Here is a 12,500-nt window from a genome sequence, read left to right on the forward strand (position 1 = left end):
CTCGCTGCTCCTTCCCAGCTTGGGCACGAGTGTCCAGGCAGCGCTGGGTGAAGCCTCCTCTCAGAGCATCACAGTCAGTCCACGGGGTCCTGTCACCTCCCGGGGCACCGTGAGGCAGCACTGCATTGTCATACATCTGGAAGTGCCTACACCCCTCCTCCCAGTTTGGGAAGCTTTGACTCTTCCCTCTTTCTGCTATGATATCTTCAGCATCTTGACTTTTATCCTTAGTTCTACCCTCATGGTCATGAGATGGCTGCCACAGCTCCAACCATCACCTCTCTCATGACTATGTCCAAAGTCTCTTTCTATCTCTCTTTTTATCAGAGAGGAAATCTTTCCCAGAAGACGTTTGCACACTTTCATTCAAGTCCTATGGCCAAGATTGGTCACATGTCCACGCCCCAGCGGCAAGCAAGGACAGGAAGGCGAGTACTTGGCATCTTCAGTCTCTGTAGTGGAAACAGGGCATCGGAATGACTGTTGGTAGGCAGCCAGACATCCACCGCAAGTAACAATAATGGGAATAGAGATTATAATAGCAGCTAATGTCCGTGGAGCTAGCGGGACGTGGCAGCAGTGTTCTGAGGGACCCACAGCGCTACCTCGGCTCGTCCCCACCTCTCTACTGCGAGATCGGTATTTTACAGGCAAGCAAACGGAGGCCCAGAGAGACTTTAAAAACTTGCCACAGTCACATAATTAGAAAGCCCACTCTAGGCTTTTTGGAAACCAAGGTCAACGGGGCAGACTTTGACCTCGAAAGCCCCACACGCAGTTCAGAGGAAGGCCCAGGCGGGAGCCAGATCCGTGCACAACGGTGGGGGGTGCTCTCGATGTGTGATGTGTGAGTTAGTGAGAAACAGGCTGGCCTGGGCGTCCCCTGCCCTCCCCTAGGCACGGAGACCCACACTGTGCCTCCAGTGAAAGCTCCCGGGGCCTCAGGGGGGCGAACTCCCAAACTGGGAGGAGGGGTGCAGGCACTTCCAGATGTGTGACAATGCAGTGCTGCCTCACGGTGCCCCGGGAGGTGACAGGACCCCGTGGACTGACTGTGATGCTCTGAGAGGAGGCTTCACCCAGCGCTGCCTGGACACTCGTGCCCAAGCTGGGAAGGAGCAGCGAGGACACCCCCTACGAGGGACAGGCACAATTGGGCAACAGCTGCTCAGATCAGAGCCCAGAGTCTCCATAAGTGTGGGCGCCGCACGTGACACCTCCACCCTCTGCCTCACCCTGGAGGCAGGGAGAGACTCCAGCAACCACTGAGAGTGCTTTACTATGCTCTGTTCACGAGGGCTTGGCATCAGACTGAACTTTGTTTAGAAAAACAAATCCCTATGGCGTGTCATACATCCAGGGAGAAAGCCAGCCCGGCTGCACAGCTGCATGCACAGGTCGGTGGAAATGCAGGAAAAGGAATCACTGCTTCTGTCATAAGGAGAAGACATCCAGGGAAGTCTGCATGGATGAGGTGCAGCTTAAGCAGGGTACTGAAGGATGAATAGGAGTTCACCAGGGGACAAGAGAGGAAGAAGTTCTTTGCAAAGGCGCAAAGAGGTATGGAAGAACTTGCTGCTCCTCAAAACTGAGTATTCTGAGCATTGGGCAAATGGCACAGAGGTCAGGAGGCGAGGCTGCTACAGAAGGCACTGGGGTTTTATCTGGGGCTCCGAGAGGTGGGTAGGCAAGAACCATGTGCAGAAATAAGTCAGAATTACAGGCTTAACACTGCAGAGTTGGAATGAGAGGTTTCCAAACTTGCACTTTTAAGTAGCAGAACATTTTCTTATTCATGAGCTGCTGTATAAATCGAAATTAACTGTAACTCCAACATATAAATCAGACATAATAGGGATAAATTGTCTTGGATGCACGAAACCTGATTCTACTAGTAAATTAGATGAAGCCTGACCTCGTGTGCCCAGTGACAAGGCTGGTGAAGTGGCCAATCTCTGCCACTCTGGGACCCTCCCCATCCAGAGTCGAGGGAAAATCCAGGGTCTGATCTGGTCCCGGTGGTGTGGGAGGCCTGCGGTTCTGGTCCACTTGGCTGACTTCCGGGTGCAGACTGCCCTCTGCTGTGACCCGAGCTGGCTGCCTGACGCCAGACTCCGGCCTTTCCCCGGCCCAGCTCCCCTGGGACACCAGACAGCCACCTCCCTCTGAACTGGACGCAGGCCCCCCTCTCCCCAAGACCTCCAACTGGCCCTGGCTCCGGAGCAGGGACTCAGCCCAGCTCAGCCTATCCCTGTGGGCCCCAATTTCCCCCAGGCCCTCTGGAGTTAGAGTTCAAGTGCCCGAACCTGGTCTAAAATAGGGTTTTCCTAACGGAAGGTCCTGGCCCATCAATAGCTTATAAAATCAACTTAGTGGGCCATGACCTATAATGCTGTAATTGTTATATTTATTATCTATTATTATTTAAGATTTGAAGGGTAAAATGACTCACTACTTTTTATTTAATTATTTGTTTTGGTCATGCATACATTTATTTATTTCTATTAACCACTTAACATCTTTTGTCTTTTTCTTTTTTTTTTTTTTCTTTATTGATTTTAGAGAGGGAGGAAGGGAGAGGGGGAGAGAGAGAGAGAGAGAGAGAGAGAGAGAGAAACATTGATGAGAGAGAGACATTGATGAGAGAGAGACATTGATAAGAGAGACACATCAATCAGCTGTCTCCTGCCTGCCCCTACCAGGGATTGAGCCCTCAGCCCAGGCATGTGCCCCAACTGGGAATTGAACCTGTGACCTCTTGGTGCATGGAACGATGCTCAACCACTGAGCCATACTAGCCAGGTCTTTCTCTCTTTTTTTTTTTAAATCCTCACCCGAGGATATTTTTCTTCAGATAGAGTGGGGTGGGGGGCAGGGTGTAGAGAGAAACATTGATGAGAGAGAGACACATAGACTGGCTGCCTCCTCCCTGACCAGGGCCAGGGTATATGCCCTTGACCGGAATTGAACCTGAGACTCTTTGGTCCACAGACCAACGCTCTAACTACTGAGCCAAATCAGCCAGGGCTCTTTTTTCTTATTAAATATTCTTTTATAGGTTTTTTTTTTTAGAGAGAGAGAAACATCAACAAGAGAGAAACATCAATCGGCTGTCTTTGGCACACGGGGGATCCAGCCCGCAACCCAGTCATGTGCCCCAACTGGGAATCGAACCAGTGACCTTTCGGTGCACAGGACTATTCTCAGTCAACTGAACCACACTGCCAGGGCCCCAGACTTTCTGTTGGCACAGTTTTGTCCCCATCACAGTGGGGTTGTGTTCAATGTGGTAACTCTTTCCTGAGCCCTCGTTGTGAACGAGCTGCAGACAAGTGTTGGGGGAAGGAGGATGAGGCGAGGGGAATCCATTGAAGGGGGGGGTTGGGGGGGGGAGTCTTCCTCTAGCCCCGTGGTTCTAAACTAGGCGCCATTCCCACCACAGGGGGCACTGGCAATGTCTGGAGACATTCTGGTTGTCACAACGGGGGTGGGGGGGGTGCTTCTGGAATTTAGTGGGTAGAGGCCAAGGACGCTGCTAACCCTCCCACAGTGCACAGGAGAGCCCCCATGACAAAGTCACCCAGCTCAGAATGTCAGTGGTGTCAGTGTTGAGAAATTACGATTTAAGCTTTAAGCAATGGGGAGCCAGAGAGGAAGGGGGGAGGTGGAGAGGGAGAGAGTGGTGGCGGCCTGGGGGAGGAAAGCCCTGGAGAAGAATGTGGTTCATGACGCGGTTCCCTCTCTCCTGGGAGACAGCGAGGTAAGCCGGCGGTGTAAAGGACAAACACGTGCTATGTGAATGTACAGTAAAATTTCCTCCCATTAGGCAGACCTTGCCCCCTGGATTCTAAGAGAATGGCAAGAACTAGCTGCTAGAGTTAATAGATGACCACTGCATTGTATAGCTAGCCACTGCTTTGTGTACACCGAACTGCTTGCTCCCTCAGGCATAAGAGCTAACTGCAAAGATCTGCTTCTGTATGTGCTCGCTCGCTCGCAAACCCTTAGCCCAAATTTCTTAACAGGGGCTAAGACAACTGTATAAGCAGCCCTGCCCCGGAGCTCGGGCTGCTCTCTCCTCTGCGTAGGATGGGACAGTCGCCGCGCGGCTAATAAAACTCTCTTAGTTTGAACCCAGTTCGGAGTCTGAGTCTGGTCTGTCTCATTGGTCTACAACAGCAGGAGCTGATTGCTCTTCAGCCAGAACGCTAGGCTTTGTGTACATAGTGCAAGAAGCAGAGGGAGCAAATGATGTCTGTTAGGTTTCCGGGAGAAGTTTCTCTCTCCTGCAGAAGGAAGTGTGCTCACTCAGTACGCACTGGCTACGGGATCCTGAACAAACTACTTACCCTCTCTGCCTGTTTCCTCATCTGTAAAACGGACCTAATAACAGTACTGATTTTCTAGAGTTTTTGTAAGGATTAATTACTATATGACAAGAGCCTACAACAGGGTTGGCACACGGTAGCATAGTGCTACACTGTTGTATTAGTGTTAAGTTTGTCATTCCCATCATCATCCCCACCACCACCATTGTCAACTTCACCATCATTATCATTTTCTTTTAGAGAAAGCCTGTTTATTGAACCTGCGTTATCTGGAGTATGATTGGATGTCATTCTGCCTTCAGGGTGGTAGCAAAAGGGATTGACCCTCAGTCCCTTTGACACAGTCTCCTGGCTTTATCCACAGAGCTGGCTTTATTCACTTTACCCAGTGACCCATGCTAGCTTGGAGATCCCAGATGGTTCCAATTCTTGAAATGAGCCCACTGGGTTTGTTTTGTTAAACTGACACATAACCAAAAGCCAAACAACAGAAGCATAAACAAAGTTAAGTTTGTCCTGGAGACTGAAGGTTAGCCACAGCCGGTGTAGTTCAGCTGATCAAAGATGTCAGCGCTCCCATGTCTGGGAAATTCTTCTCATCTTACAAGAATTCCAGATATTGGCTGCTGCTGCAGTTCGTTCCGCAGTTCACAGATGGCAGGACTCCCACACTGCAGTTGTCTCGGCCTCCCCTCCTGGTGGCAGAGGGTCTGTGTTCACAGCGGGAAGGCCCTTCTATCAGGAGTGCCAGCGTCCCCAGAAACACTGCCTACTTCTCCCCCGCCCCACACTTCCCTTTGCATTTCATCAGCAGAACGGGGCCACTCAGTCGGCCCTAGGACAAGGGAGGCTGAGAAAGTGGAGTAGAAATGTCGTGATTGCCGGCACCAAGTCTTGACTCCCTGTCTCAGGGCAGGTCCGCTGCCCCAGGGGCAGCCTGGGTTCTGTGGGCAGGGAGGAGCGCGGGAGGCAGGTTCGGTGCATGTGCAGCAACGTCAGTATTATGGCTGCAAAACACGCTATCTCAAAACTTGGTGGCATTTATTTCGCTCATGAATTTGCAGTCTTCAGTGCTGAGTGGGGACAGCTGGTCTCTGCTGTATGTACTTAGCACCAGGTTAAAAACAACAGCGATGTTTGTTTTGCCCACGGTCTTACAATTTGGTCAGAGTTCAGTGGGCTCAGCTCATCCCTCTTCCCCTCGGTGTCAGCTGGGAAGACTCTGGAGCTGGGGGCTGGAACCAGCTGAAGGCTCACTCACTCATATCTGGGTCTGAGCTAGGAGGTTCCGAACAGCTGGGGCGCCTCGGCTTCTCTCTCCATTCTACGTGGTCTCTCTATGCGCTCTCTCCAGCATGGTGACAGGGTAGCTGGCCTTCTCACATGTCAGCTCAGGGACCCCAAAGTGTGAATGAGGGGGTGGGGAGAGAAAGGGAGAGAGGGAGAGAGAGGGAGAGGAGGAGGAGGAGGGGGAAGAGGGGAAGGGGGAGAGAAGGGGGAGTGGAGGGGAGGGGGGAGAAAGGAGAGAGAAATTCTACACGGAAGCTTTATCTCCTTTTTAAATCTAGTGTTAGAAGTCACTGCATCATTTCCACCACATTCTTTCAGTTAGAAGAGACCCACAAAGGCCAAGCCATAGTGTAGGGAAGGGGAATTAGACTCCGTGTATTTGTAGAAGTGTTAAAGAATTGGACATCTTTTAACTGTTAACTGTGTCTGCCACATCTGCCTACTACTACAGACAGAGCTGGAAGTGCAATGGACTAGAAAACATCGTACTGGGTGAAGAACTAAGGGGATGGTTAAAAAAATTTTTGAAATACCTCTCTCTCTTCAGATCCTGACACTCATTTCTCTCTACTTTTAGAAGAATCCGAGAGGGTTTTGCTTAAAAAAGAAGCAATTCCTCATTTTAGAGGCAAAAGAACCCTGGTTCAGTTAATTCCTTGCTCATGTCCATCCACATGACTTCCAGCCTCCAGAAGCTCTTTGCCTGAGGGCTTGTGTCCTGGTTATTACAACCCGCTCTGCTTCCCTTCCCAGACCTTGGCCCACATGGCCTGTTGGGAACTGTGAGAAAATAGCCACTTCCACCCCTGCAGCCCTGAGCCAATGACAGAGGAGCAGATGTATAAATACCCCAGTTCTCTCCCCCTTGGTAGGATAACTTTCAGGTGCATGTTCTCTACTATCTCCCAGAGTTCTGGGGTCGGCCGGCCACAGCTGCCGCAGGTGACCCAGTTGACCTGCTCCATGATGTATTAACTCCCTCCCCAGTCTCACTTCCCTGTACCTGGGCTTCCTGAGAGCACGGACCGAACAAGCTGCATTAGAACCCTAGGCCCAGGGTCTGCTTCAGGGACCAAACTAACACAGACCAGGTTTAAAACTTGGCAGATAGGGCTTCAGTTTTATCTCTGACATGTGAAGAGCCCAGAACCCAACACTCCCATACTCACAACAAGAGAAATAGTAAAACAAAGCAACCATCAGAACTAGACTTCAATATGACATGGATATTGGATGATCAGACAGAGAATTAAAAATAACTATAATTTTTTTTTTATCCTCACCCGAGGATATTTTTCCATTTTTTTGTACAGATAGCGTGGGAGGGAGAGAGAGGAAAGGAGAGAGAGAGAGAAACATCGACGTGAAGGGACACATCGAGTGGCTGCCACCCGCACGACCAACCAGGGCCGGGGACAAACTGCAACCGAAGTACGTGCCCTTAGCGGGAACCGAACCCGGGTCTCTCCGGACTGCACGCCAACGCTCTAACCGCTGAGCCAAACTGGCCAGGGCAAAAATAACTATAATTTATGTGTTAAGGGACCTAATGGGTAAAGTGGACATCACTTAAGCAGAGAGGTTGAAATCCTAAGGAAAAGAAAAAGAAATGCCAGGAATAAATACACCGTAATAGATACGAGGAATGCCTTTGATGGACACATCGGTTGAATGGACACAGCCAAGTGAGCTTGAAGATATGTCAGTAGAAACATCCCAAGCTGAAATGCAAAGAGAAAAAGAGTGAGAGAAAGAACAAAATATCCAAGAACTTTGAGATAATTATAAAAGCTGTTACATAAGAGAAAACCTGAAGAAAATGAGAAAGGACAGAAGTATTTGAAGTAATAAAGACTAAGAATTTTCCAAATTAATGACAAATACCAAATAACAGATCTAGAAATCTCAAAGAAAACTCAGGAGGATAAATACAAAAAATTATACCTAGCCCTGGCTGGTTTGGCTCAGCGGTTAGAGCGTCGGCCCACGGACCAGAGAGTCCCAAGTTTAGTTCCCGCTAAGGGCACGTACCTCGGTTGCAGTTTGTCCCCGGCCCCGGTTGGGGTTGTGTGGGTGGCAACCAGTGGATGTGTCTCTTTCACATTGATGTTTCTCTCTCTCTCGCTCTTCCTCCCTCTCTCCCTCCTGCTCTATCTGAAGATAAATGAGAAAATATCCTTGGGTGAGGATAAAAAAAAAAATTACACCTAGGCATATGATATATTCAAATTGCAGAAAACCAAAGACAAAGAGAAATTCTTGAAGGGAGTAAGAGTGGGAAAAAAAAAAACACAAAACACCTCATCTATAGAGAACAGACTTTTCTTTTTATAAAAACATGTTGTTATTAATTTTGGGGAGAGAGATAGAAATATCAATTGGCTGCCTCCTGCAGGCCCCCTACTGGGGATTGAGCCCACAAACTGGGCATGCGCCCTGACCAGGAATCCAGCCTCTTGGTGCATGAGATGACACTCCACTGAGCCACACCGGCTGGGCAGACATTTTTTTTTTTAATTTTTAATATTTATTTACTGATTTTAGAGAGAGAGAGAGGAAGGGAGGAGAGAGAGAAACATCGATATGTTTTTCCAGTTATTTATGCATTTATTGGTTGAGTCTTGTATGTGCCCTGGCCCAGGAATGAACCCGAAATCTTGTTGTATCTGGACGACGCTCTGACCAAATGAGAAACAGACTTCTTGTCAAAAACCATGCAAACAAGAATTGAAAAAAACCCCAAAAAACAGGCACCAACCTAGAATTCCATATGCAATGAAATTATCCTTCAAAAGTGACCAAGAAATAAAAACTTGTAAACAAAAACCAAGGGAATTTGTTGCCAATAGACTTGCTTTCCAAGAATTATTAAAATAAAATTTTCAGCCCTGGACACTTCTGCTCAGCGGTTAGAGAGTCGGCCTGCGGTCCCGAGAGACCTGGGTCCGGTTTCTGCAAAGGGCACGAACCTCGGTTGCAGTTTGTCCCCGGCCCTGGTTGGGTCATGCGGGTGGCAGCCACTCGATGTGTCCTTTTCACATTGATGTTTCTCTCTCTCTCTCTCTCCCTCCCACTCTATCTGAACAAAAAATGGAAAAATGTCCTCCGGTGAGGATAAAAAAAGAAAAAAAAGGTTGATCGAGACAGTAAAAATGATACAGCTTGTGCTTGGTTGTCTGAGTCAATTATACACCCTGTATTACAATTAAAATAAAATTAGTGTACGTGTGGACTGTAGACCTATGTATTCGAGCACCCCAGGAGTCCTTCAACGCAGGTGCGTCTGCTGGAGCCTGGAACGATGAACCGCGATAAGCGAGGGACGACTATGTATCAAACCCATGAGGCGCGGTGGAAGAAGCGTGGGGACGGTCACCTGCAGCATTGAATGTAGACACTAGAAAGGAAAACGTTATAAAGTCAACAATCTAAGTTTCTGCCTAGGAGACTAGAAAGAGAAAAGCAGTATCCATCTAAAGCAAGCAGAAGAAAATTAAAAAGTAAAAATTAGAGCAGAAATCACAAAACTGAAAATACGAAATCATGAATCCAAAGGTTAATCCTTTGAGAAGATCAATGAATTGATAAACCTTTCTCTACCCAGGCCAACAAAGAAAAACAGAGAAAAGACATAAATTAATAATATCAGAAACGAAGCATGGATTATTACTATTGATTCCATAGACAGAAAAAAAGGTAATGTAATATTATGAGCAAGTCCAAGCCCACAATATTGATAATTTAGATGAAAAAGACCAATTTCTTTCTGGACCCCAGGCTGATGCTCTAACCGCTGAGCCAAACCAACCAGGGCAAGACCGATTTCTTAAAAGATGCAAACTACCAACACTCACAAAAGAGAAATAGATAATCTGAATATGCTTATACTTATTAAAGGATTGAATTAATAATTAATAAAAAAGCACATGGTTTCAAAGGTAAAGTCCACCAAATATTTAAGGAAGAAATTATACCACTTTTCTACAATCTTTTCCAGAAAACAGAAGCAGAAGAATACTTTTTAATTCATTGTAAGAGGTCAACATTACTCTAGTACTAAAACTAAGTAAAGACATCACAAGAAAAGAAAACAGCAGACTAACATTCTCAATGAACATAGATGCAATACCCCTCAACAAAACACTAGTAAATCCAATCCAATAATATAGGAAAAGAATTATACCTTACAGCCAAGCAGAACTTATTTCAGCTGTGTACAGCTGGTTCAACATTCAAAAGTCAGTGTAGTCCATCACATCAACAGGCTAAAGAAGAATATTCTCACAATCATGTTAATAGAGGCAGACAAAACATTTGGCAAAATCCAATGCCCACTTATAATAAAAACTCTCAGCACACTAGGAATGGAGGAGAACGTCCTCAACTTGATAAAGTGCATCTACAAAAACCTACAGCTAACAAAATACGTAATGGTGAGAAACGAGACGTTTTCTCCTTAAAGATCAACAACAAGGCGACGATGCTGTCTTCCACCACTTCTATTCAACACTGAACTGGAAGCCCTAGATAATGCAATAAGATAAGGAAAATAAAATAAAGAGTATACAGATGGGGAAGGAAGAAACAAACTTTTTTGTTTATAGATGACGTTACTGTCTATGTAGAAATTCCCAAGGAGTTGACCAAAAAAAAAAAAAAAAAAAAAGTCTTCTGGAACCAATAAATATTTATAGCAATGTTATAAGGTATAGTAGCAATGAACAATTGGAATTTGAAATTAAAAGTAAAACACCATTTTTATTATCATACACACAAAAACAACACAAGTATAAGTCTAATGAAACATATATGGGATCTGTATGAAGAAAATTATCATACTCTGATGAAAGAAACCAAAGATCTAAATAAAGGGAGAGCTATTCTGTTTATGGATAGATAGACTCAATATTGTTAAGATGCCAATTTCCCCAACTTGATGTACAAATTCAAAACATTCTAATCAAAATCCTAGCAAGTTATTTTGTGAATATTGACAAACTGATTCTAAAGTTTATATGGAAAGACAAAGGAGCCAAAATAGTCAACACAATACTGAAGGAGAACAAAGTTGAAGGACTAGCCTTACACAACTTCAAGACTTATAAAGCTACAAAATCAAGACAGTGTGGTACTGGTAAAAAGAACAGACAGATAGGTCAATGAAACAGAATAAAAGCCCAGTTAAGACCCACACAAATATAATCAACCGATCTTTGACCACGGAGCAAAGACAAATCGATGGAGAAAGGATAATCTTCTTAACAAATGGTGCTGAGACAACTGGACATCCATTTGGGAAAAAAGAAAACAAAAGAAAGAAGGGGAAAAAAATCTAGACATTGACATTCTACCTTTTACAAAAATAACTTTAGATGGATCATAGGCCTAAATGTACAGCGCGGAACTATCACACTTCTGCAAGATACTAAAGGAGAAAAATCTAGGATCTAGGTTTGGCAATGAGTTTTTAGATACAACACCAAAAGCATGATCCATGAAAAAGATTTTGTTAACCTGGACTTTATTAAAATGAAAAAAACTTCTGCTTTGCAAAACAACAATAACAACAACAACAAAAACTAAATAAGCTACAGACTAGGAGAAAATTTTTTCAAAACACATGTCAATAAAGAACTTGTATTCAAACTATACAAAGAATTAAAAAAAACCCTCAACAATAAGAAAACAAATAACCCAATTTAATAGGTAAAGAATCTCAACAGGCGCCCTGGCCAGTTTTGCTCAGTGGTTAGAGCGGCGGTCTGTGGTCCCGAGAGACCCGGGTTCGGTTCCCGATAAGGGCATGTACCTTGGTTGCAGTTTGTCCCCGGCCCTGGTTGGGTTGTGTGGGTGGCGGCCACTCAATGTGTCCCTTTCACGTCGATGTTTTTCTCTCTCTCCCTCCCACTCTATCTGTACAAAAAATGGAAAAATGTCCTCGGGTGAGGATAAAAAAAAAAGAATCTCAACAGGCAAAAAAGAAGATATATAGGTGGCAAATAAACAAATGAAAAGATGCTTAACATAATATGCCTTTAAGGGAATTGCAAATTAAAACAATCATGAGATACCATTACACATCTACTTGACAGGCTAAGATCCAGAATACTGACAACACCAAATGCTGGCGAGAACGCAGAACAATAGGGACTCACTTCACAATCACTTCACAAACAACAGGAATGCAAATGGGGCAGCCACTTTGGAAGACAGTTTGGGTTTCTTACAAAAGTAAACATATTCTAACCGTATGATTTAGTAACATACTTGATATTTACCCAAAGAAGTTGAAAATATGTCCACAAAGACACCTGCATGTGAGTGTTTGTAGCAGCTTTATTCATAATTGCCTCAAACTGAAAGCCACCAAGGAGGCCTTCAGCGGCTGACTGCACACCTAAGCTGCGGTGCATCCAGACAAGGGAATGTTATTCAGAGGTAAAAAGAAATGAGCTATGAAGCCACAAAAAGACATGGAAGATCCCTAAAAGCATACTAAGCGAAAGAAGCCAGTCTTTTTTGAGAATTACCATAGCCCTCTCCCAAAGCTTCAGAGATATATTACTCCTCTCTCTTTAAAAAAAATTTTTATTGAGGAATAATTCTATGTATTTAAAATGTATAACATGATGACTTGATATGGATATACATTTTAGAATGATTGCCAAAATCAAGATAATAAACACATCCACCACTTTACATAGTTAATATTTGTTAACTCTGTGTGTGTGTGTAGAATACTTAAGATCTATACTCAGCAACTTTCAAATAGACAATACCATATTATTAACTATAGTCACTGGACTACATTAGATCCTCAGAACTTATTCTTAAAAAATTTTTTTTTCTTTATTGATTTTTAGAGAGAGAGGAAGGGAGAGG

Source organism: Molossus molossus, unplaced genomic scaffold (assembly GCF_014108415.1).
Source record: "Molossus molossus isolate mMolMol1 unplaced genomic scaffold, mMolMol1.p scaffold_m16_p_3, whole genome shotgun sequence".
NCBI lineage: Eukaryota > Metazoa > Chordata > Mammalia > Chiroptera > Molossidae > Molossus > Molossus molossus.